The following is a 22527-nucleotide window of genomic DNA, read 5'->3' as shown; positions in this document are numbered from 1 at the left end:
GAAGCAGGGCCACTGTGGGGTCTCAGAGCAGCTTGCTGTGTGAACGGTCAAGCGTGCGTGTGTTGCTCTTTGGGTTTTGTTGCTCCGTTATTGGTTGCTCACTTAATTTTGTCCCACAGCGGATTCTAGGCCCTGGCGCAATGAGGAAGGGGACACTATTTCGAGTTTGCATCTTCACACCACTTGCCAGTGGAGGCCATTTTTGGAGAGGAAGAGGCAACAGTAAGTGACCACTTGGACATTTCAGGCTCCTCCTGGGCATGGCCCTCATACCTGGGCAGGGCCATGGGACAAGCTCTGGCCAGTGGAATGTGGCGGAAGTGAGATTTGCCACTGGCAGGCCCGGCCCCTGGACCCTCCCCAGGCACCCCTTGTTGGTTGGCTGGCTGGGTGCAGAAGGCCCCGAGGAGGACTTGAAGGGCTCTAAGGCCTGGAAGACGGCAAGGGTCTCAAGGCCAGCAGAGCCTAAACTGAGTAAGAAGGAGCCGGACCCCTGAGTGGCCTCCCGGAGGAGAGCCGGCCAGCAGAGCCATCTGATGGCGATGCCCACGCTGGACCCTCCGCCAGTGACAAGACCCATGGACTCTCACTGGCTTAAGTCACCAACAACTGGGTGCTTGTCTCTGCAGCATAACCCAGCCTGTCCTGACTAGCACAGCTGAGAAGGCGATACCCAGTGCCTCTCAGATGCTCAACAAATGTAGTTACTGGAAGGGCCCTTAGAAAGGAGCCGTGTCTCCGGGCAGACATTAGATGGGGTCTGTGAAATAAGTGTACATGTAGCTTCTAGATCCTTCTAGCTCCACCTGAAAACTCCCTGAGTGACTGAGAGTTAATGGCCAAGAACAGTTGCCGCAACCAGAGGGAAAGGGCTGAGTAGCTTTTCCACCAGTGGTGACTTCTTACCAACTCCCCATTGCCTTCCACTCTTTGCCTTCAGACGCTGCTCCATCCGGGAGAGTCTAAGGCCAGGACCGAGGAACCTCGGTCCTGGCTTGAGTCCCTCCTGGTGGGATGTTCCCGTCCACTACTCTTGAGGGCCTCCTAGTAGAGGTAAGTGATTCTTGGAAAGGCTCAGGCCCTAGGAGGATGGATGTGGTCCAGAAGCAAGGCAGGGGAGGAGAGCAGAGGGACTCCATCTCTAAAGCAAGAGGCGGCAGGGTCTCTCCAGGCAAGGCTGGGGAACCAGGCCAGGGCCACCTCCCCCTGCCACTCCACTCCATTCTCTTCTTAACGGAGACGCCGTCTGAGGCTCTGGGAATAGATCAAAGCCCAACTGGCTCTAGAGAACAAACGGTCAACAGACCCAAGAAAATGCATTCACCTTCCCAAGGAAGCCAAGGAACGAGAAAGAAAACAACGTGTTGGAGGAAGGTCTAAACTACTATCGTCTGTGAAACGTGTTTCTTTTCTTCCACATTCTCACGGTTTGGGAACCAGGGTGCGTCCCACAGTCAGCAGTGTATCACTGGATAACTAGGGGCCTAGAAGAGCAGTGCTCTTCCCTTCCACGGTGCATAACAGCACAGTGTGTCTTGGATTAGATGAAACATAGTGGAGATGTGGTCAGAACCACTTGTTAAAAGCGCACTCCTTTGCTCGACGAGGAATGTTCGGTGCAGCACATGCCTCTAGGTGCCTGTTAAGACAGCAGGAGATGAATCCCCTGGTCACCAGGTAGAGGAGAGGTGCCCAGCGTAGCACGTGGCAAGTTTTTTTAAAATGCCTACATGATGGTATTTAACCACCCAAAGTACCAAGGTTGCAGTGTTTCAGAATAGAGTGACACAGGTAGGTACCGGAGGACTGAGCATCGGAACCACGGTCTTCGTGTCGGGGTGGCCTTCAGGTGAGTGGGGAGGCCGGTCCCAGCCAGGACACAGCTTCCACGCAGCAGACACTCCATAAGCAGAGGCTGAATTAGGGTCCGGGACTAATGAGTGATCTCTTCAACTCTCCTCCTTCTACACTTGGCTTCTCTCCCTTTCTTCCCCTGTTCCTTTCTACTTTCTATGATGAGGATGCACGGGAGAAAGTCTCCAAATTTTCAGATGTCTACAGAAACTCCTCAGCCCTTCCTTCAAGTCTTCCTCCTTCCTGCGCCCCAGCCCTTCTCTGAAAAATACAAGTAAAGTTAATAGCTGTTACCAAAGTATGAATATTTTTAATGTTCAGGTCCGACGCTCCACACTTTCCAAGCACCGTCTAGCATTTTGTTAATATTTCCTTATGGCTTTTAACTCGTCCTTCTTTGAAAGTTAGTTATTTGTCTGCTTGTAAACCTCTTCAGACAGGGATTAAGTCTTTAACTCTTTGTGGACCACTCTCCCCTTCACCTAGGGCTGTACCTAACATTTAGCAAGTACTCACATGATTGGGTAGATGAAGAGATGATGGATGGATGGACGGATGGACGGGTGGATGAACATACGGATGGATGGACAGGTGGATAAAATTATATATTTTTTATTCTTCGGTCATTGAGAAACAGGCCGAGAGAGAGGTTCCCTACATGACAGAGAGTTCAAGGCAAAGCTAGATTTCACAGGGCACAGCCAATTTATTCGATACTGCAAATGAGTAAAAATGATAAAGTTCCCCCAAAGTCCAGCAAACCAGATGGGTGTCTGCGCCTGGTCAAATATATATGATATATTCTTATTAATAAAGCCAGACTCGTGTCCTCAAATTATCCAAGGAATACATTTGCCCACCCACTGCGATGGGGAAGCGAGTACTTATTAATAAAGCAATAGCTAAATCTAATTATATCCCCATCAGAGGCAGCTGGTAATAAAACCGGGCTGGTCTTCCAGAGCTCTGTGACCTCGCTGACCTCAAATCAAAGTTTAAACCATCCGTCAGCTTCCAGTACATTCCCAGCACACCCACCAATTACAAGCACCCTGGTGCCGCTGTCTGCCGGGGGTCAGAGGTCACCGCGTGCACGAGGTAGCTGGGAGCTGGAATGGGGCTTTAGAAATCTCATTATCCTGTTAACCATACATTTATCTGACAAGATAAAAGAGAGTAGGTGACCAGGCTATCATTAAAGATTAATAGAAAGTATAAAAAATTCAGCTGCAACCAGCATCGCTGTTTAGCGCTTGTGATCGGCATGACAGGGTTATTAATCAGAGAGCCAAGAAGATTTAAGTCTTTGCTCTTGATATTTTCTGTTTTTATTTTTAGTTCAGTTTTTGTTTTTTTCCTTCCCTCTGTCTCAAGTCATTACCTCGTCTCCTACCACCCCAAACCGAAGGTCAAAGGAGACTCCTGCTAATTGGCTTTTCTGGTTTCAAATCAGAACCCATCGGGCCAATTATAAAATTGCCCAGACTCAGCGGTGACGCGGGATGAGGCGGAGGGACGCCGCGAGCTGGGGCAGCCGCCCGTCCTCACGTGCCGGGCGTGTTAATCAGCAGGGAAAATCAATAGGGTTTTAGTTGAACTCAGCCCTCTAAGGCACACCCGAGCCCCGAGCTGACTTCTCCTCACCTGCGACTCCATTTCGGGGTCCGCGGGAGATTCTCAGCAGGCGCCTCCCCGGGACTCGCGGGGCGGCTCGTCGGGAGGCTGGGGAAGCCTTTTCTTCTGCTTGATCCGTGCTTACCACCCAGCCGGCCCCGCCGCCCTGCGTCTCCCCTGGCCTCGCCCTTCGCCTGTTTGGAACATAAATCAATGTCGTTTTCCTGTGCAGCCCTGGACTGTGTGCTCAGGTGACAGCAGCTCCCCTCTGCCCGGCCAAGGCGGAGGGGCTAGGAGATGGTGAGTGAGGGAGGGAAGCGGTGTCCAGAGCAACGGCGCAGCCCAGCCTGACCTGCAGGAGGGGCCTGTGCCTCGCTGTCCCCAGAAACCTGTTCAGGGAGCGGGTTGACCCCAGACGCTCTGGGATCCGCACAGCCTCAGCAGCGGCCACAGAGGCCCGCCAGGACTCACACTGGTTGCTGGGCGACCTCAGGAAAGTCCACCAGCCTCTCTGGGCCTGGTTCCCAGGTTGGAGAGTGGGGACAACCCCTCCCTCTCGGGGCTGTTTGAAGATTAGAAGGAATCCTAGGGTACAATCTCTTCTGTTGTAGTCACTTCCGGCCTGGCTCCAGCTTCCTCTGGGTTCCATTAACGCTAATCTGATAAATCAATTAAGGGTAAGAGTCTATGTGCTGACTGACCGGCCTCTGGCTGGTTGCCAGAGTTCAAGGACAACATTTATTCCTCTGTGCAACTTCACTCTCTGCACCCACTCAACACCCGCCCCCACCCACCCCCCGAACGTGAGTCCCCAGGGGTGGTCGCAGCGCACAGGCACTGGCCACGGCCCCACGAGCACCGCCCAGCACGTGCCCCCGCGAGGGCTCCAGACGCGCCTGGTGATGAGAGGAATGAGCGTCTGGCCGCACGGAAAATCCAAACCACCCGCTAGAAGTAAACTCAGGGTCAAAGGCGAGCACGCAGGGCTGAGGGTCCAGCCCAAGAAGCCAAGGAAGGCAAAATGGGAGAGAAGGGACAGGTGGCTCAGAGAGTGGCTTAGGCCCGAGGTCGGGCACGGACCCAGCCTTCGGAGCGGCGTGACTCCGACTGCAGCCTCGGGCTGGCTCCCCAGGGAGCTCCGTCGGAAGGTATTGCTCCCCAGTCCAGGGACCACAGACTTGTACTTATCCTTCTATTTTAGCCCGTTTTACAGAGGGCCTTGCCACAGGGTTAGCTGGGGACAGTGGGATGCTGGAGCCAGCCTCTGCCTGCTCTCCAGACCCGATTCCCTGCGACCGTTCCACAGACACCACACTGGCACCTTGCAGGCAGCCATGGGGGGATATTTATACCACGGGAACTGGCGAATTGGTGTTTTTCCCTGTGGAAAGCTGGTCATTAAACACATACCAGCACACCCCAGTTTGGGGAGGCCTCCTCTTCCATCCCAGATTCAACTCACTGAGGTCAGGCTTGCTCCCTCCACCAAGTGCCTCGCACTCTGCTTTGCTCAAGGCAGGAGCTCCCTTCTAGACATCAGCTTCTGGAAGTACGGTGCGCGCAGAAGGCCGTCCAGGCATCACTGTCATTCCCCAGCTGTGCGTGGCAGCCTGCCCTCAGCCCCGGGCTGCCGGCTGTGTGGTGCAAGCTCCCGCAGTCTTCCTGGAGAAATGCGGCCCCACCTGCAGAGATGAATAGGTGATGTCAAACAGCCCCAGGCCTCTCCCCAGATCCCTAAAACTCACACGGGGAAGCTTCAGTGACTCAGGAAATGAGCCCGGCGGTGGTTCAGGTCTTGGAAAATGCGGGCTGGATGGTTAAGTCGGCCCACGAGCCCCAATCGCCAGCTTGCTGGTGGAGTCAGAGGGGGCGATCCTGTTCCCCAAAGCACTGTCTGTGCTTTTCAAGGGAGATGGCAAGTGACAGAGAGGAGAGTGAGAGGCAGGCCTGGGCGACGCTCTCACGGGGCCCCTGAGCCCCTAGGTGTGCGGCCGTGGCCTGCAGCACGGCCAGGTCTGCACGGGGCGTGGGGTGGTGGGGGTCCTCAGAGGACTGGCAGGCTCAGCCATGAGACCAAGTGACTCACAACACAAGGCTGCGCTCTCATCTGAGCTCATGCCCATGAAGCTGGTGTGAAGGGGATCTGGGGTGAGAGGGGCTGGGTCCCCGTCACCTCTGCTCCCCGCCACAGTGCCCAGGCTGCAGGTCATTCTGAATCAGGCTCGTTGAAGAAATAAATCTGAGTTCTGGTCCTCTGCCCCACGCGACCTTAGCTCCCCCATAGGGACCATGAGATGCCTGGGCTTCACGGGCCCAGTGATGTCCCTCCTGCCCTATCCGTCTGTCACCTGCTATATCTAGGTTTGAGCAGCTTGGAGCTCAGGAAAGACTGAGTGCACAGGGGGTTCACTGCCCAGCCAGGCGTCGGGGTGCCCCCGCCTCCCCGGCTCGGCCCCTGGGCAAACCAGCCTCTGCCGCCCGGAGCCACCCCGCTGGCCGGGAGCACCTCCAGGGCCCGCCTGTGGGAGCCGGCCGAGGGCCGAGCCCGAGGTGGGTGGGAAGCCCAGGCATGTCCCGCACCACCATCCCTCGGCCCCCTTGAGTGGAAGGATGTCAGAGGCACGTCAATGCCTTGGCAGCTGTTGGTCCCGGCAGACAAGGCAGGGAGGAGGCCTGGGGGCATCTGAACCCTGCAGAGCCGGCCTGCATGGGAGGGTCACAAGCTGGCCGGCACCCCACCCCACCGCCTCCAGGGGTCTGGGGAGAAAGAGGGTGAAGAAATATTTTTTCCTACATTTTCTGCCAACTATGTGCTGTGTAGTTTCTCTCCTTTCTCCCTTATCGTAGCTCCCCGGAGCAGACCCGCCAGCCCCGGTCCTCCAGATGGAGCTCAGTGAGGTGGCGTGTCTTGCCCAAGGTCACTCCGGCCTCCAGGGCTGAGACCTTTATGGATGACAGCTAAAAGGGACTGAGCACCACACTCTGAACAAACCTAGGAAGGAGGCACCCCCATACGCTCGCTCATCACCCCGATTTTCACGTGTAAATGGTGAGGCCCACCCCTCCCACTCCAGCCAAGGTGCCCTGCAGCCGTGCTCCCCAGATGCTGGTGTCTAGGGCGTCCCACAGGCAGGCGTCCACCTGGAGGTGACTGAGTGCTTTTGTCCAGGATGCCTTGAGCGGGCAGGGGTGGTAGGGGGCAGGATGACATGGTCATGCCCCAGGGGAAGGCCAGCCTGGGACCCAGACTTACGCCAGCTTTCCCGGAGGCCACAGCCCCCCTGGGGACCCAAGGGACAGGCTGGAAGTCTTTGACTCTCCCACCGTCTGCACCTTCTCCACGTGCCTCCCACTAGTGTCTCTCCAGGACCCGCCCTCGCCCACTTAAGCTCTGCCGTAGAAAAAGGCCCCCGTCTCCTTCTTTCCCCATTAAGGTCCAAAGGTCCACTGTCAGGCTTTGCTTCCTTGGTAACCAGATCCTAGATGCTCCGGTCACACACCCTGCACACAGCCCTTCCCTCAGAGGACTTTTCTAGAAGGGAGGGGGACAAGGACCACAAATGAACCAACACACTCAGTTTTCCTAGCCCTCCTCCGGGGAAGCGGGAGCTGAAGGAGGCTGGCTAATTACCCGAAGGCACCCGGGGGAACTGCAGGGGCCGGAGTCTGAGCCAGGTGGGCGCCAAGCCTGTGTCTGCAGCAGACCCTGTGCCCCCGCAGCTCCTGTCTGGACCAGACCCTGGTTGCATGGGGACCTCCACGGCCATCTCCTCTCCCAGCCTCTGGCGACCCCCTCCCTCTCCACAGCTCGCATCTGCCTCGGGCTCAAGCCTAGGGCCCCTCTCAGCCCAGGAGCAGCCCCCAGCTGCATCTCCCTCCTTCCCTCATCCCTCTCCTCCCCTTGTCCCAGGCTCCCGGCAGCCACCCCCTCCATTTCCATTTTCAGAACGTATTTATGGGGGCCTGTGGCAAGCCGGGGCATCGGTTCGGGGCTGGAGAGACAGAGGTGAGTCCGCAGACAAGGGAGAGCTCCCTGCCGCCACACTGGTGCCCCTCCGGGGATGAAGCTCTGACAGTGAGAAGTGCTAAGAAGGCCACCGAAGCCGAGCGGGCCCCCCGGCCCATCCCTCGGTGACCCTGCTGTGCTGAGGCCCTGCATTGGCCTTGAGGAGCAGTCAGGAGGCAGGAAGGCCCGCAGGAGGAGAGCAGGCCAGGCCCTTCTGAGCGTGGCACCTTAGTGGACGCCCTCCCTCACTCACTCACCGTGGGAGGGAGGGGTCACCCCCAGGTACAGACGACCGGACTGGGGCTCCGGGAGGTTGCTGAGAGTCACGGGAGCCAGTGTAGAGCTGTGTCAGAGCCCAGCTCTCTTGACTCCAGCCCAGCGCCGCTTCCACATCACACTGCCTCCCCGGCCAAATACGAGACGGCGGCGTTCCCCCCACTGTCCCCCCCCGCCCCATACGTTCCCCTAACCCGGCACAGCCTCCCCGGCACCCCAGCCACCCCCAGCCCCTGCTGAGAGCACAAACGGTGGGGCAGAGTGTCCACACTCACTGGCGCCAAAGTGGCCAAGCCGGCTCCTCTCACCCCCCGGCAGCTAAGCCCTTAGCAGGTGAGAAATTGCTTCCTGAGAAAAAAGTGGTTTTTAGCGGATGACAGCCGCCCAGGAACTAGGCGAAGGGAGGAAATTTCAGTGGCCGGGACCTCGCGAGGTCTTCAAGTTTAATAGCCCGGCGCCATTCTGAGGAAGAAATTGGCCTTTCTGGACACGGGTCCCCGCAAACAACTGTGCTCTCTTCGAATCCAAAGCCCGAGTCTCACAGAGGCGGCGGCCGGCGGCCGGAGGGGCGAGGCCGGGCCCGCGTGCTGCTCTCTCCCGCGGCCCCTCCTGAGCGCCGGGAGGCACAGGAGACACTGTCTGCTGATCAGCAGCTTGGGCAAAACTTAATTGCTTCCCTGAACCTGAAAAATATCAAACTGCATAAATAAATGTGCTTTAAATTATTAATAAAGGCATTTACATCTGAGTTGAAGCATGAAAATTAATTTAATTTCTTATGCTAAACTGGCTGGCGCGGCGTGTGATTTGAAGATTTGAAGACACCAAGGGCAGGGAAGAAAGTGGGAGCAGCATTATCTCGGGCATGTTGCATTTGAGATCCCGAAAATAAGAAAGAAAGAACGAATGGAAAGGAAGGGCGGGAGGGAGTTCTCCTGCTGACCCAGATGTAGGCCACTTCAACACTAGAAGCAAGGACAGAGAGGCCACCTCTCCTCGGGGCTCCTGCACGTGGGAGTGGCTGGAAGGCTCTGAGGGAGCCTGGGTTTCTGGGAAGGGCGAAGTCCTTGGCTTTCTCGAGGGCAGGAGTAATTAAAGTTGAGGTTGGGATGGGCACGTCAGATGAGCTTGGAAGGCTGGGGAGCTCAGCTAATGCCTGTGTGCCCGGGGAGAAGGGACCCAGAGACCCTGCCACCTGCCCACAGTCCGCCCTAGTGCTCTCAGGGTGTCGTCCCTCCAGCTTCCAGAAGCAAGGTGGTACCAAACAGCCCCGCACCTGAATCCCAGCGCGGCCACTTACTAGCTAATACCCTTGATCCAACTTCTCTCCCCTGGGCCTCAGTGTCTTCATCTGCACAGTGGGTTACTAGTATCTGTCCCCTAGCATCTTTGCAAGGATGCAGTGTGGCAGTTGGGAACTGCCAAACCCCGAGCCCAGACACCATTAGGGCAAGTGATACTCCCACCCGTGTTCTCCAGTATCTTTGGTATCTGTCGATAACGCCTAGATACTTCTGTTTTGTGGGAGGGAGAGTGAAGGAGATATTGGGTTGTGGGCCTGGTCTGAGGAGAGAGCAGAGAAAGAGATGATATGGGACCTCGTCTCATCTGGCCTCTGGGACTGGGTTGAGCTCTGAGAGCTAGAAGCTTGAGAGTCAGAAGTCAAAAGGTTCTACAGGACTGTGGGCAGACGTGGTGCTGCCCTGGGGCCCAGAGACAGCTGCAGCTCTCCCGCCTCCGCCGGGAACGTGCTGGGTACCAGGGCTCCGTGCCCTGGCCAGCGGGAAAGGCCCCTTCCGGCAGCAGGGGGCATGCTGGGCAGGGGCGGTGGGGATGCGAGCAGCAGAGGAGGGGTGGGGGTGGACACCACCGGTGACCAGACCCCCGAATAACCAGGGGACGCTCGTATCTAGCAGTGGGGCGACGGGAGCAAAGGGCTGAGATTCTGTAGTCACAGCCCGGGGGGGCGGGAAGACGGGGCCCAGGCACTCACAGGCGTCAGGGCACGCAGCCCCTCCCACGGCCCTCGGCTCCCGCCCTGCGCCCTTACCGGGTGTTGCTCTCTCCCTTTGTCTGGTCTCCAGGGGAGTCGGGGGTTAGGGTTCTGTTTAAACCCCAAGGAGAACAAGGACTGATCCTAACACACCGACCAACGCTCACTGAAACACCAGCGAATGCTCCACTCCGCGTGCTGCTTTCAGTCGTTCAGTCCACGTTTTCGTTCTTCTAATGCACTTGAGTCTGAACGACCACCTTGTGAGGCAATGTCCCTGCTTTACAGTAAGGGAAACTGAGGCCGAGGAAGGTGACTTGTCTGAGGTCACGCAGCTTGTAAACAAGCCACAGAGCAGGGGTCCAACACGTGGTCCCTGGACGGTGTGGAGAGAGTCAGGCTGACCTGGGGCTGAATCCCAGCCCTTCCTCTTAACAGTGACGCTCGCTGGCGTGGGTTAAGCCCTCACTGTGTCCCGTGTACAGTGCTCTACAGCTTTTCCAGCATCTCCCACCGACCCCATGCATCTTCACAAAAGCCCCATCACCGAGGCACCCCCGTGCTCCCCATGTGTAGCAAGAACACTGTGCTAAGTTCCCTCCCTCTGGTCTAGTGAGTCGAAAGGCAGGGTTCCATGCCCCCAGCCCTGGGCCCCACTGCCCCTCACTTAGCAAGTGCAGCTTCCCCACGGCAGTGAGGACGCAGGGGCCACAGCGCGCCTAGGCTGGGGTGGGCTCTCAGAGGACAGGTGTTCCCCTGCGCAGGCCACACAGCTTCCCAGACCAAAGCTGGGCCCAGAGGACAGAAAAGACAGACCAGAGATGGGTGACTGAGCAAGGACCCTCTGCTCCCCAACGGGACAGGTGTCGGCCTTGCGGTCTGGCACCCGCCCCAGGACATGGGCGTCTGCCTCAGCCCTGCCCTGGATCTCTCCGCCTAGCAAGGGGTAAAAAGCAGAGTCGGCCTTTTGTCCAACAGGTTGCACTTTTGTTGCAATTAATCAAAGCCCGTACGCCCTGCTCTCCACTGCGCACTGCTCATTCAGTTGAAAGAACTGTGGCTTTAAAGTGACGCAGGCCTGCATTCAAACCCTGGGGGGCCTCGGGCAGGCCGGGCTCCTGCCTGGAAGCGAAGGTGTAGGGCTCCCTTCCCAAGGTGACGGCTGGTGCGGCTCCGGGCCACGCCATCACGGCCGTGACAGCACCGCCCCTCCGGCCGCGCGCTGGACGCAGCCTCGAAGGCAGCACAGCGGAGCAGAAGGCCCGTCGGCCGTGGGGATGCGTCTGAAAGCAGGGGGCGCCTGTCCCTACTTTTCTCAGTCGTTCTTGTTTCTCAGATATCAGCCTTCCTAATTGCCTTTGAAAACGCTTCCAAACTGCAGCACAGTAAAAATAAAGTTTCTTGAATAAAAATGGAATGAATGCTTATTAAAGGCAGACATCAGTGTGGGCTGGACTCACGACGCAGCTGAGGTGGACACTGCATTATCTGTCTTTAGATTTTATAGCCACCGGGGCTCCCCATGGGGTCACGGTATGACGCCAACGTGTCCATTTTATTGGACTTGAAGAAGGGTTTTATGTTACAGCACAGCAGAAGTCTACGGAGTTTACAGCCATTCCCTGTTTCACGGCACACTGCTGCTCGCTGCTTTGGCTTAGCCGTCGTTGGGACACTTGTTGGGGACGTCACCGTCCGTGACTGCATGGCAGAGTATAAGGACAAGGAAAAACTGCCCAGGGGCGGGGGCCGGTGGAGCTCAGGGGTAGAGCGGGTGCTCAGCGTGCATGAGGTCCTGGGTTCCATCCTCCATACCTCCATTAAATAAATTTTAAAAATTTAAAAACATAATTACCTCTCCCCTAAGTAAACAAAAAAAAATTTTTTTTTAAAGAACGGAGTATTCCTGAATACCACGTATTTTGTGTTGGGCTTGGGAGGAAAAAAATCCCATTTTCTCAGAAGTCACTTTGACCCAAGTGAGTCAGGCATTTCACTGGGAGGGCAGGACGGGCTGGGCTGCCACTGGCTTCAGCGCTGTCCTCTCTTCCTTTCTGGGTCCCCTCCCTCTCCAGGTGAGCACCTCTGAGCCCCCTGAAATTGTATGGAAACCTACATGTGCCTTTTTCTGGGCACAGAACAAATAGCAAGAACCAGAGCCTGCGCCTGCTGGCTGCGGCTTCCTCAACCCCAGACCCCACGTCGTGATCCCGCCCTCAGCATCCCGGCCCCCTTCCTCCTCTCGGCCCGGAGCTCAGCTCACGGGATGAGGGCGTTGGGAGTCTGGTCAGACCCAGTCCCCACCTCCCACGTGACCCGAAGCAGGCATCTTCATTTCCTCACCTGTAAGACAGGAATGAGACACCTGCTCCGCTGGTTGACGGGGCACCCCTGTGCGACCCTGGACATGGAAGTGGCTGTAAAGAGCCCTTGGTTACTGTCGGTAGCCCACCTCAGCCAGGTGACCAGCAGACTCTCGTCCAGTTGTGCCCGTTTCTCCTAAAACAGCAGTGGTCCCAGGGGAGGGAGGTGGACTCGGGTTTCAAAGGCGAAGCTGCAGGAGAAGGAACTTCTCCCCTCCTCTCCCTTCCCCACCTGCTCCTGGGGAGTGGGGGGCCTCTCCTGCCCCGCGCCAGAAGCGAGCTGCGGAGGGGGCTTCCGACAAGCTGCTGATGTAAGTGGCGAGCCCGCCGTCCTGGGCTGGATCCCGCCTGGGCAGGGCAGAGCCTCCCTGAGCCGTGGCGCTCGCCAGTGACCCCTGCCTCTCACTTCTTGTGCTCGGGTGTGGGGGCCCCGCTCCCTGCTCCCCAGGGTGCCAGGTGCTCAGCTGGCCTGGGATGTGCTAAGACTTGGCCTTCTTGGAACCATGGCCCATGTGTACAAGCCTCATCGGTTAGACCCTGGAGGGAAAATGGGGCAGAGGGTCCTGAACCCCTAACATGCTTCTTGCTGGGCCTAATATACCTCTGCGTACTAGAATGTCAGGCCCTGGTTTATTCATTTGCTCAGTAAACATGTCCTGAGCAGGTACTGAAAAGCGGGCCCTGTGACAGTCACTGGGCAGAGAGCAGAGGAGGAGGAGAAGGAAAATCGAGACCAACGGTCTCATTCGCTCTCACACAGATTCTTCTCTGTCTGTGTCATGCTGGGTTCTGTCCCTCCCTGGCACACACACACATACACACACACACACACACACACACACACCCCTCACTCTGCTCTCCTGAGAGGCTCCTTGGCTGGGGCCCTTTCTAGAAGCCAGGGGAGCTCTGTGGGAAGAGTAGGTTGATTCAGCGGCCAGAATCTCCTGCCCGCCCCCGCCCCGCCCCTCCCCTCCCCAGCCTTCCTCCAAACAGGACCCTCCACCTGCCCTCCGGCCTGCTCTGGGCTCACCCCTGTGCTGGACCGGCCTCGCGGCTCACCAGGGCCTCGCTCTGCTTCCCTGCAGTGTCTAAGATTTAGAAGAAGGAAAAGCCAGAAAGGGAAGCATGGCGAGCCCAGCTGGGGCTGGGGGGGAGGGCAGAGGGGAAAGGGCCCCAGGCTCGGCTCAGAGCAGAAGTGGCTGATGCGCTGTGGTCGCCTTGTGGTTGAGGCCCCGAGGCTCATGCAGGCGGTTGTGGGGAGCGCGATCTCCGGGAGCCGATTCGCAGAACTTCTGAAGGTTTTGTAATAAAAGGTGTCAGCACAGAGCCGGAGATAACCAGGTGCCACGGCGCTGTGCCAGGAAGTCGGGCGGTGATGACAGCTGTGGGCAGGCATGGACTCAGGCTCCCCTCTGGTGAAGGAGGGCGCGTGGGGCCACTTCCGAGCTGAGATAGTGAGTCCACGTGGAAGAACTCGCTTGTTTGTGGCTGGGGCGGGGGTGTGACCAGAAGAGAGATGCGCTCAGGCAGGCCTTCCTGGCGAGCTGGGAGTCCACACATGCCTCAGGCTACAGCCACCTGCCGTAGGGGTCTCTTCCCGTGCTGACAGTCTCAGAGTAGACATGATCCTGGCCTGGGAGGCACAGGGACGGAGGCCTGTGGGGAGAGCCTGAGAGGAGGCTGGGCAGACACCCTCCAGGTGCAGACAGAGCCGCTGAGGCAGGTACCCGTGGATTCTCCATAGCCATGGGCTGTGTCTGCACTCCTTGGCATGGCTTTCAGGGCTGCCTTGCTCTGGACCAGCCTACATTTCCAGCACCACCTCCTTCCACTTGCCCCACTGATGTAGTTGCCCCCCAGACCGTTTGCCAGGCACAGCACACACCCAGCTCTTCGATGCCTCAGTGCCTTTGCACCTGCCAGTTCCTTTGCTTGTAATGCTCTTCCTTCTCCTTCCTGCCTGGCTGATCCTTCGGGAACCTGCTGAACATCTTCTCTTCTGTGAAGACCTCCCTTGGCCTGCAGGGAAGAACTCACCCAGCCCCTCCACCCGGCCATCTACTTTGCACACCCCTCCATGAAGACTATTCGCTTTCCTGTCAGACTCTCTTCTAGGCTGTGAGGAGAGGGACCATGTCTGAATCTACGTTTCACTCCCAAAGTCTAGAGCAGAGTCTGGCATAAAGTAGGCTCTCGATGTCAGTGGATGGCTGATGGCTGATGGATGGATGGATGGTTGGAGACATGGATGGAAAGGATGAAGGAAGGATCCAGGCAGGTGAGCCCTGGTGGGACAGGTACTTCGGAGCCCACTACCGTCAACTGAGGGACATCCTAGGAGCTGCACTTCCTCTCAAGCTAGAGGCCTGGGGTCCAACCATCTGCCAGAAAGCCCCCTCCTCCTCCACCCTCAGTCTCATACCTTGGAGCCCAAGTAAGTGCTTGAGCCCTGCGAAGTGGTTTGGACCCAGAACCTAGAGGAGGTCATAGGAACCCAGGTGTCACCTTAGAAGCCCCCAGGGGATGGCAGACGCTTCCCTTGGCAAGACCCAGCCAGCCTCGCGCAGAGAAGGCGACGGGAGATTGACCGGCCGCAGGTCAGTGCCACGCGCCCTCAGGCCTGGCTATTTCCGGCTGTGTCCTCCACTCCCTCCCCCACCTAGAGTCCTCCTGCCCAGAACGGGGGTCCTTGGGACCCCTACATGCCTTGGGGTGACATCAGCATCCAGCCCCAGGAAAGGGCTTCACCCCAGAGGCACAGGCACCAGCCACTCAGAACAGACACCAGCCTTGCCCAGAGCAGACAGGAAGGGGCGAGGAGGTGCGCAAAGGCCGTCTGAAAGTGGTTTACACCAGACTTAGCCAGTGGTAGAGGAAGTGAGTGGTTCACACCTGATGAGCTGGAGCGGCCGGGGTGCCTGGAAGCCCAGCGTCTTCTACAGCTGGATCAGCTGCTGGGCGCACAGGAGACGTGGCCCCGCCCTGGGGCTCCCCACGGGCCACAAGGGACACTCCAAGACGGGAGGCCATGACTTCCTGTCTCCCAGCCCCGTCCTGGCCCCTCCCTGCTCGGGGGGCCTCTGGCGACTCTCCTGGCCCGGACACACGAGGGTTTCCAGAGAACTCTGTGTCCTCTCTCGGGAGCCCCTCTGAGAACTGTTTATGCTGCTGGCTCGTGGGCAGCCAGACTTGGGGTGGGCGTCCTCCCTTCTGGAAACTTCCATCTCCACCATCCTCCACGGAGCGTCAAAGCCAGGCTGCTGCTCCTCCAAGGAGGAGGTGCCGACACATGGCAGCCGCGCCCTGGGCTGCTTGCTGGCTTTGCCACGGGAGGCCCCCGCGGCAGCTGCGGCCAGGCCTCTGCAGGGCCGCCCACGTGGGCCGCCTCTGAGCCCTGCTTCCCCTCCCAGACAGAACTGGCCTTTCTGCACCTCTTGCCACAGCCAACGCGCTCTTCAGAGAAGCACGTGGAAGGGGAAACCCAAAATAAAGACGTCTGCGGGGACTGAGCTTTGGGACCAGAGCAGAGGCCACTCGGGTCCTGCCCGCTTGCTGCCTGGCTGCGCCAGGTTTGGGCAGATCCCCCCTCTGAGCTCAGATCCGTCCTCTGAGGGGAGGTCTGGGCGCAGAACGCCAGCGCCCGAGGTCGCTGGGAAGCGCCTGGCGAGGAGACCCGGGTTGCGTGCGAGCTGAGTGGGGACGGCGCGAGGTCGGCGCTGCAAAGACGGCGTTCCCCGTCCGCCCCTGCCCGCCCCTCCCTGCCCGCGTGGCCTCAGGGTCTCCGGCAACGCGGCTCGGGCCCTGGGAGCCACGCCGCGGGTCCGAGTCCGGGCTGCGGCCGCCCGGGGGCTGCCCTAGCCTGTGCGACCCCAGGCACAGCTGCCACATTCGAGGGCCGCAGGGGACAGAGTAGGAGGACACTTGCCGGGCGTGGAGCGCGGTGACCGGCATAGAGTGAGCACTTGGCGAACGGCAGCGGGTCTGCGGTTATTCTTGCCCCACTTGCCGAACACAAGCGCGCGGCTCTCCTCCTCAGCGCTGGGCTCCCGGGCACCCGGGCCCCCGGGGCCGGGAAGAGCCAGGCCGCGGCGCTGCCCCAGCCCCCCCGGGCTCAGGTCCGGGGAGGCGCCAGTGAGCTCCCAGCACGGGCCAGCGCCCCCGTGCCCGCTGCCTCGGGCCCAGGCGCGCTGGCAGGGAGCGGCCGGGGAAGCCTGCTCGTGCAGCCTGCCTGTGGCCGAGGCGGCCGGTGGGGAAGGCAAAGCGGCGGGGCCGGGGAAACCCAGAGCCCATCTCCCAGAGGAGAAGCCCAGACGCGAGACGGGCAGGGACCGCACAGGGTCACGCGACCACCGAGGCTCGTCAGGGCACCCGAGTCCCACCTCGCTCCCGACACTGGACCACAGGCCAGGACTCCAAGGGACCTTGCGTATATGTGCAACTTTAAGCACTCGCGAAAAGGCGTCATTTTTATATCTGACCATCTTGTTCTTCACATTTCTGTTGTGATCAGCTTTTCTGAGGTGAAGTTCACATCACACGCCACTAACGATCTCAATGTGCACAGCTCGGCGGCACTAAGTGTGCTCACAGCCCTGTGCAGCCGGCAGCGCCCTCTGCTTCCAAAGCTTTCGTCACCCCACAAAAGCGCCCCGCACCCGTTAGGTAACCACTCCCATTCCTGGCCCCTCTGCCACCCCCTGGTGACCCCCAGTCTGCTTTCTGTCTCCGTGGACCTGCTGTCCTGGATGTACCATATAAAAGGAATCACACACACACACACACACACACACACCCCCGTGGCCCTGGCCGTCTGGCTTCTTGCACTCAGTGTGATGTTTTCCAGATCTACCCAACAGCACGTGCCTCCTGCTCTGGCTGGGTCACAGCCCACTGCAGGGATGCGCTGTCGTCCACTGATGGACATCTGGGTTGTTCCATCGTTTCCAAACACACAGAAAGACGGAGCGAGTAACACAGCGAGCGCCCATTCTCCCAGCCCTTGACTCAGCAGCAGGGTCTGGGCGAGGGCGAGGCCGGGGGGCAGTGCTGACAGAGGGGCTTGCTTCCAGGGTCCGCAGGTGCGGGGAGGGCACCCTGAGAGTGACGCCCCCGAGGCGCCTCGCTGCCTGGCCGGGTCCTGGCCCTGCTGGACCGCTCTCACCTGTCACCATACTTGCTCCATGATCAGTGGGGTTTAAAAATTGCAATATATTCAGTTTACAACGTCGTCAATTTCTGGCGCACAGCATGTTTCAGTCATCCATACACATGTATATTCCTTCCATATTCTTTTCACCACAGGTTATTACAAGATACTGAGTATAGTTCCCTGTGCTCTACAGTAGGACCTTGTTGTCTATCTGTTCCATATTTAGCAGTTGGTATCTGCTAATCCCTAACTCCTGATTTATCCCTTCCCACCCCCTTCCCCTCTGGTAACCATAAGTTTGTTTTCTACATCTGTGCGTCTGTCTCTGTTTTGTACATACGTTCATTTGTGTCTTTTTTTTTTAAGAGTCCACATATAAGTGACATCATATGGCATCTTCTCTTTCTGGCTCAGTTCACTTAGAATGGCGATCTCCAGGTCCATCCACGTTGCTGCAAATGGCACTGTTTTTGTTCTTTTTATGGCTGAGTAGCATTCTGTCAAACGGTGGTTTTAACTGGAATCTTTGAAGGTGGTCTGTGGGCCATGGGACACCGCGCTCCCCAGCTGCTCAGCTCAGGTCGATGACAAGGGCGTGCCCCATAGTGACAGATCCACTCCCGCCGTGATTCCACGGAGCCCCCATCCCTCACCCACAGCCATGTTTCCCAATGGCCCCAAATTCGTCTTTCATGTATTTTTTGTTTGGTTGGTTGTTCGGTGTGTTTTTAGCAGGATCTCATCAGGTTCCCACATTGCGTGTGGATAGGGGGTCTCTTTTGTGCCACGGTGGCCTGGGGTTCCCCCTCCACCCCGTAACATTGGCCTTCTGAAGACTCCAAACCTTGTAATCTTTAGAATGGCCCCACAGTGGATGTGCCTGACTGTTTCCTCTCACTGTCATTTAACCTGCTCCTCTGTCCCCTGGAAATCCTGTGACCTGGGAGTTAAAGCAGAAGGTTAAACATTTCGGGAAGAACTATTCGGAGGTGACGCTGTGTTCTGCGCGTCACCTCACGTCGGGGCCTGCGATGCCAGGCTGTCCTACTGCGAATGCATGATGCTGAGCCCAAGCAGCTGGATAAACTCACGACAGCATCTCTCTCCGTTGAGATGGCAGCACCGCTTCCCTTTTACCTGGTAAGTAATCTGGGGCAGGGGGCACTTGTTGCCACTGACCGATACCCTGTTCCCCAACAAGGTGTCACCCACGGGTTTTTAGCCCCGACTGATAATCCCTGCCTGAATCAAGGACTGCACTGGTGGTTGCAAAACAGTGACATCCTAGCATCATCAGTCCCTCTGTGTCTCTCAGCTGGCTTTTTTTTTTTTTTTTTTTTTTGTAAAGAAGACCTTCCTCCCCTCCCCCCACCCCTCAACACCCCCCCCCCCCGGGTGAACGCCTGCTTTCTCTACTTGTTTCCTGTGAAATTTAAAACAAACGCTCTCTCGCTCAGGTAATGACAGCCGTTACTCTTTTTAACGCTCAGTAGCCCCACGTTTAGCCAGAGGGACCCCTTCAGGTCTCCTTCTGCAGCTTTCTGACAGGGCCCTCTGGTGCTTAAGCACATTCTCACTTCTTGGAACATAAAGCTGCCCGGGACCTCCCCTGCACCTTCCTTTCCTCAGACCTGGAGTCAGCCGTCTCTCCAGAAAGGTTCGGGTCCTCCTGGCGGGCAGCGGTCTCAGAAGCCAAGGCTGGACGCTGGGCGGGCTCACTGCTCCTGGGGCTCTTACGTCCGAGCTCCTCTAGAGGACAGAGGTGGGAAGAGTCAAGCCAGGCCCTGATTCTATCAGCCCAAAGCTTGTCTTGACTCTTTGCTGTGGTGGTGGTGGATTTAAACATTCGAATCTCTTTGCTCTTGGCTTCTAACAGCATTAAGATATGGGCTCAGCTGCTTTATTTTACAACATACGTGACATGCTTCCCCAAATCACCATGTCGTTACTACTGACAGTGACCTACTAAGTAAACTCAAGGCTGCTTTGTGGTTTTATCTCCCCTGGACTACGTCCCACCACAGATGCATGGTTAGGGTACTTTTTTCAAGTTACTTGAAATAATTCTTTTTGCTGTATGGGTAGGCTCTCAAAGTAATTTACACTCAGGTTTGTTTGTTGATGTTTGTGAACAATTTGGGAGTCTTTTTTCCTATTTTTTAATTTAATTTGATTTAAGGTTTTGAACATATAAATCATGTACACGGTTAAAACCACAAAATTTTATTGAAAATCCCATTTGGAGCAGCTTTACTCCCGTGCCAGTGCTCTCAGCCTGTTCCCAGCCACCTTGATTAGCTTCTGGCTTATTTTTCTTGTGTTTTTTTTAGACGTGTGTGTATATGTGTTCATATGTACATTTCATTATTTCTCCTTCTTTCCTATAGTATTTACGTTAGGTTGTAGACGAGAGGCTACGGTTCTGGGAGAGAAAACAATTTTAAAGGAGACAAATTTGTTTTTGAATCTTGGACCCACTCCCTGCAAGCTGTGCAGCGTGAGCTCGTCATTTAACGCCTCTGAGCCTCTGTCTCCTTATCTGTGAAATGGGATGACAGCTCCTACCTTGTGTGGTTTGGGCTAGAATTAAAATCTTTCTCATATCACATTAAAAATTAAATTCTAGATAGAATAAGGAGCAAAATGTAAAAAACAAACTAAAAGTACATTTCAAATGTGTGTTTTTTAAATTACACCTTCCTGTGCAAGACACAAGCCTCAGGAGGCATAACGGAAGAGACTGAGGCTGCTTGATAAAAGCGCAGAACAGCCTTGCGACAAAGGCCCCCCAGCGCCCGCAGCAGCGCGAGGAGCAGCGCTGCGGCCCTGTTCGCAGCGCGCGGGGAGCGCGGCAGGTGCAGCGCCCTGCGAGGCCGCCGGCCGGTCCTAACGCAGCGCCGGCACGCGCCCCGGGGCCGCTGCTGGCTGTCCCCCAGACACGTGAGGACGTCCCCCCGCACGCAGACCTGCGGGGAAGCGTCCGCAGCAGCCTGGCTCACGACAGCCCCGAACCGGACTCGGCCCTTACGTCCACACCGGGACCGCGGGCGGCGGAGGGACGACGGGACAGCGCTGGGCAGGGGACAGCAGCCACCTGCAGGCGCACGCGGCGGGAGCGCGCCTCGGACACGGCGCGAGGCGGGAGCAGCCAGGCGTGGACGCGGCCGTCTGCGCGGTCCCGTGGCGGGAGCGCCGGAGGACGCAGCTCGAGCCGCCCGCGACAGGCGTCAGGCCAGCGGCTGCCCGCGGGGGTGCTGGCGACCGAGGGGCCTGAGGGGGCCCAGGAGCTCGGCATGCTCTGCATCGTGACCTGGGCCGAGACTACCGAGGGTGCGCATCTGTCAGAACTCCCCGGACTCCGCCCCTCGGATCTACGCATTTCACGGTGTGTACAACACACCTCGAATAAAAAGACAGCGGATTAACTAGCGCGCCCCGAAATCACTAAGAAAAGGGTGAGCACTACAGACAAGCGGGCAAAGGGATAAACGGACGGCTCATCACTAAAGAAGGATTCACGTTCAACCAACAGAGGGGAAAGAAGCGGCGACCGGCCTCACCGGCAGCTAGGAGATACGCGTCGCGGCAAGATCTTCCTCCCGCCCCTCAGGCTGGCGGAACTTCGAAAGATGAACGGCATCAAATGTTGGCAAGAACGAATCCGGAAACGGCCGCTCCTGTTCAGCTGGCGGAGGTTATTGGGAGGCAGTTCGGCCGGGCCTAACGAGACGTAGTGCGTGTGCCCTTTGACCTTGCACCATGGCCTCTGGAAATCTGTGCAAAAGATAAAGTAGTTTAACCTGTGTTGTCTCGGGGGGTCGGGGGTGGGGGTACAGCTCAGTGGTAGAGCATGCGCTGAGCAAGCGCGAGGTCCTGACTTCAATCCCCAGTCCCTGCATAGAAAGTAATAATAACGAAATAAAAACTAAACAGACCACGATGTTTCTGTAGCGGGGAGTGAAGTTCTGCGTGTACTGATACGAAAGGAGACACCAGGAAGTGAAGGGAGCAAACGGCTACCGCGTGATCCCACTTACATGGAAAAGACCCGAGTGTGTGTCGCCACGTGCGTGTACAAACGTGCACGCGCGTGCTTCCCCGCGAAGAGGCAGGAAAGCCTGCCCTGAGTGCGGGCAGGGTGGCTTCCAGGCAAGCCGGGCAGGAGCAGGGGCGCTGCGTGAGGTGACGCCTTCTGCATCGCACTACGTGTCTTCAGTATTATTTGTGTGAAAAGAATGTAGTCCTGTGTGCTTGACGTCACTGCCGGCGCAAAGATTCATCAAAGGTCTTTGACAAACTCTTTGATGCTGACCAAGGATGTATTAGGGAATCACCGAGCGTCTGTGTTTGGCAGCCTACAGATGCCGAGCTTCGGGTGCGGCGTGCAAGGAGCCCACAGAAACACGCCCCGCTCGCACCCCGGTACACTCACCTCGTGACGGCCCCCGCTGCCACCCAGCACGCCCTGGAAAACATCTCGCCGGAAGTGTGCGGGTGTTCAGAGGTCTTCCCACGTGGGGGGGTGGGCTTGGGGGTGGGGGTGGGGACCTTTCCCTGAAACGTAATCACATAGGATACCAACTCCTTACCCAGGACCCTGGGAGCCAGATGTGTTTTGAAAAGCAGGAACGTCACGATTTTAGTCGGCGCTAGTGTGCCGAGTCTGCGAGTTGTGCGGGACCCCCGCGGAGTCTGGGCAGCACCTTGCGGTCAACCGCCACATGTCTGCAGCAGAACGCGTCAATACTCACACCGAGTCTGAAGGTCAGCCGCGGGCAGATTCTGCCCCGAATGGGTTCTTGCTAGCCCGACTTTTGGTGTGCAGATCTGCCTGGACTTTGTCACTGTGGACAAGGGACTGTGTCACAGGACGACCCCTAACTAAGCCTCACCTTTCAAGAGCCGTTCCTGACAACGAAATGCAGCGCGACGGGCCGTATCTGACGTCGCTGGTCCTCTCGCGGGCGGGCGCACGGCGGACGTCCCCGAGTTCAGGGAGTCTGAGGCTGGCCTGAGTCACGCCGAGTAATTTCCACGTTTGGCCCAACTCTGCGTCCTAAGATTAGGAGACCTCCTGCTCCGACACCAGTTTTTGCGTTTTCCACTTTCTACTCACTTCTAGGAAACGGTCTAGGACAAAGCACTGCCGCGAAGTCACAGACGCGCACGCGGGGCGCGGGGCGGGCCGATCGGGGAGGCGCTGCTGAAGCCACACCCTCTGCCGGGCTCAGACCTTCATTCGCTAGTTGATGTGGGGAAGCCGAAGTCAGCG

The 22527-nt window shown here is 57.6% G+C and overlaps 2 long non-coding RNA genes across 3 annotated transcripts; both read right to left on the bottom strand.

Annotated features, from left to right (window-relative positions):
* Positions 1 to 220: 220 nt before the first annotated feature.
* Positions 221 to 13036, bottom strand: LOC116149399 (uncharacterized). Of its 2 annotated transcripts, none has more exons than XR_010378341.1 (4): positions 12087 to 13036; positions 4931 to 5150; positions 3499 to 3662; positions 221 to 2115 (listed from the first exon to the last, which is right to left on the bottom strand). It is a non-coding gene; the product is annotated as an uncharacterized LOC116149399 (long non-coding RNA). The 2 variants fall into 2 exon arrangements; XR_004133008.2 differs by lacking the exon at positions 221 to 2115 and adding an exon at positions 2122 to 2508.
* A 4824-nt stretch (positions 13037 to 17860) lies between these two features.
* Positions 17861 to 21393, bottom strand: LOC116149425 (uncharacterized). The gene is made up of 3 exons (XR_004133039.2): positions 20816 to 21393; positions 18887 to 19004; positions 17861 to 18195 (listed from the first exon to the last, which is right to left on the bottom strand). It is a non-coding gene; the product is annotated as an uncharacterized LOC116149425 (long non-coding RNA).
* Between the last annotated feature and the right edge of the window lie 1134 nt (positions 21394 to 22527).

Source organism: Camelus dromedarius, chromosome 29 (assembly GCF_036321535.1).
Source record: "Camelus dromedarius isolate mCamDro1 chromosome 29, mCamDro1.pat, whole genome shotgun sequence".
NCBI classification, from domain to species: domain Eukaryota; kingdom Metazoa; phylum Chordata; class Mammalia; order Artiodactyla; family Camelidae; genus Camelus; species Camelus dromedarius.
This window is presented reverse-complemented; position numbering and strand designations above follow the sequence as displayed.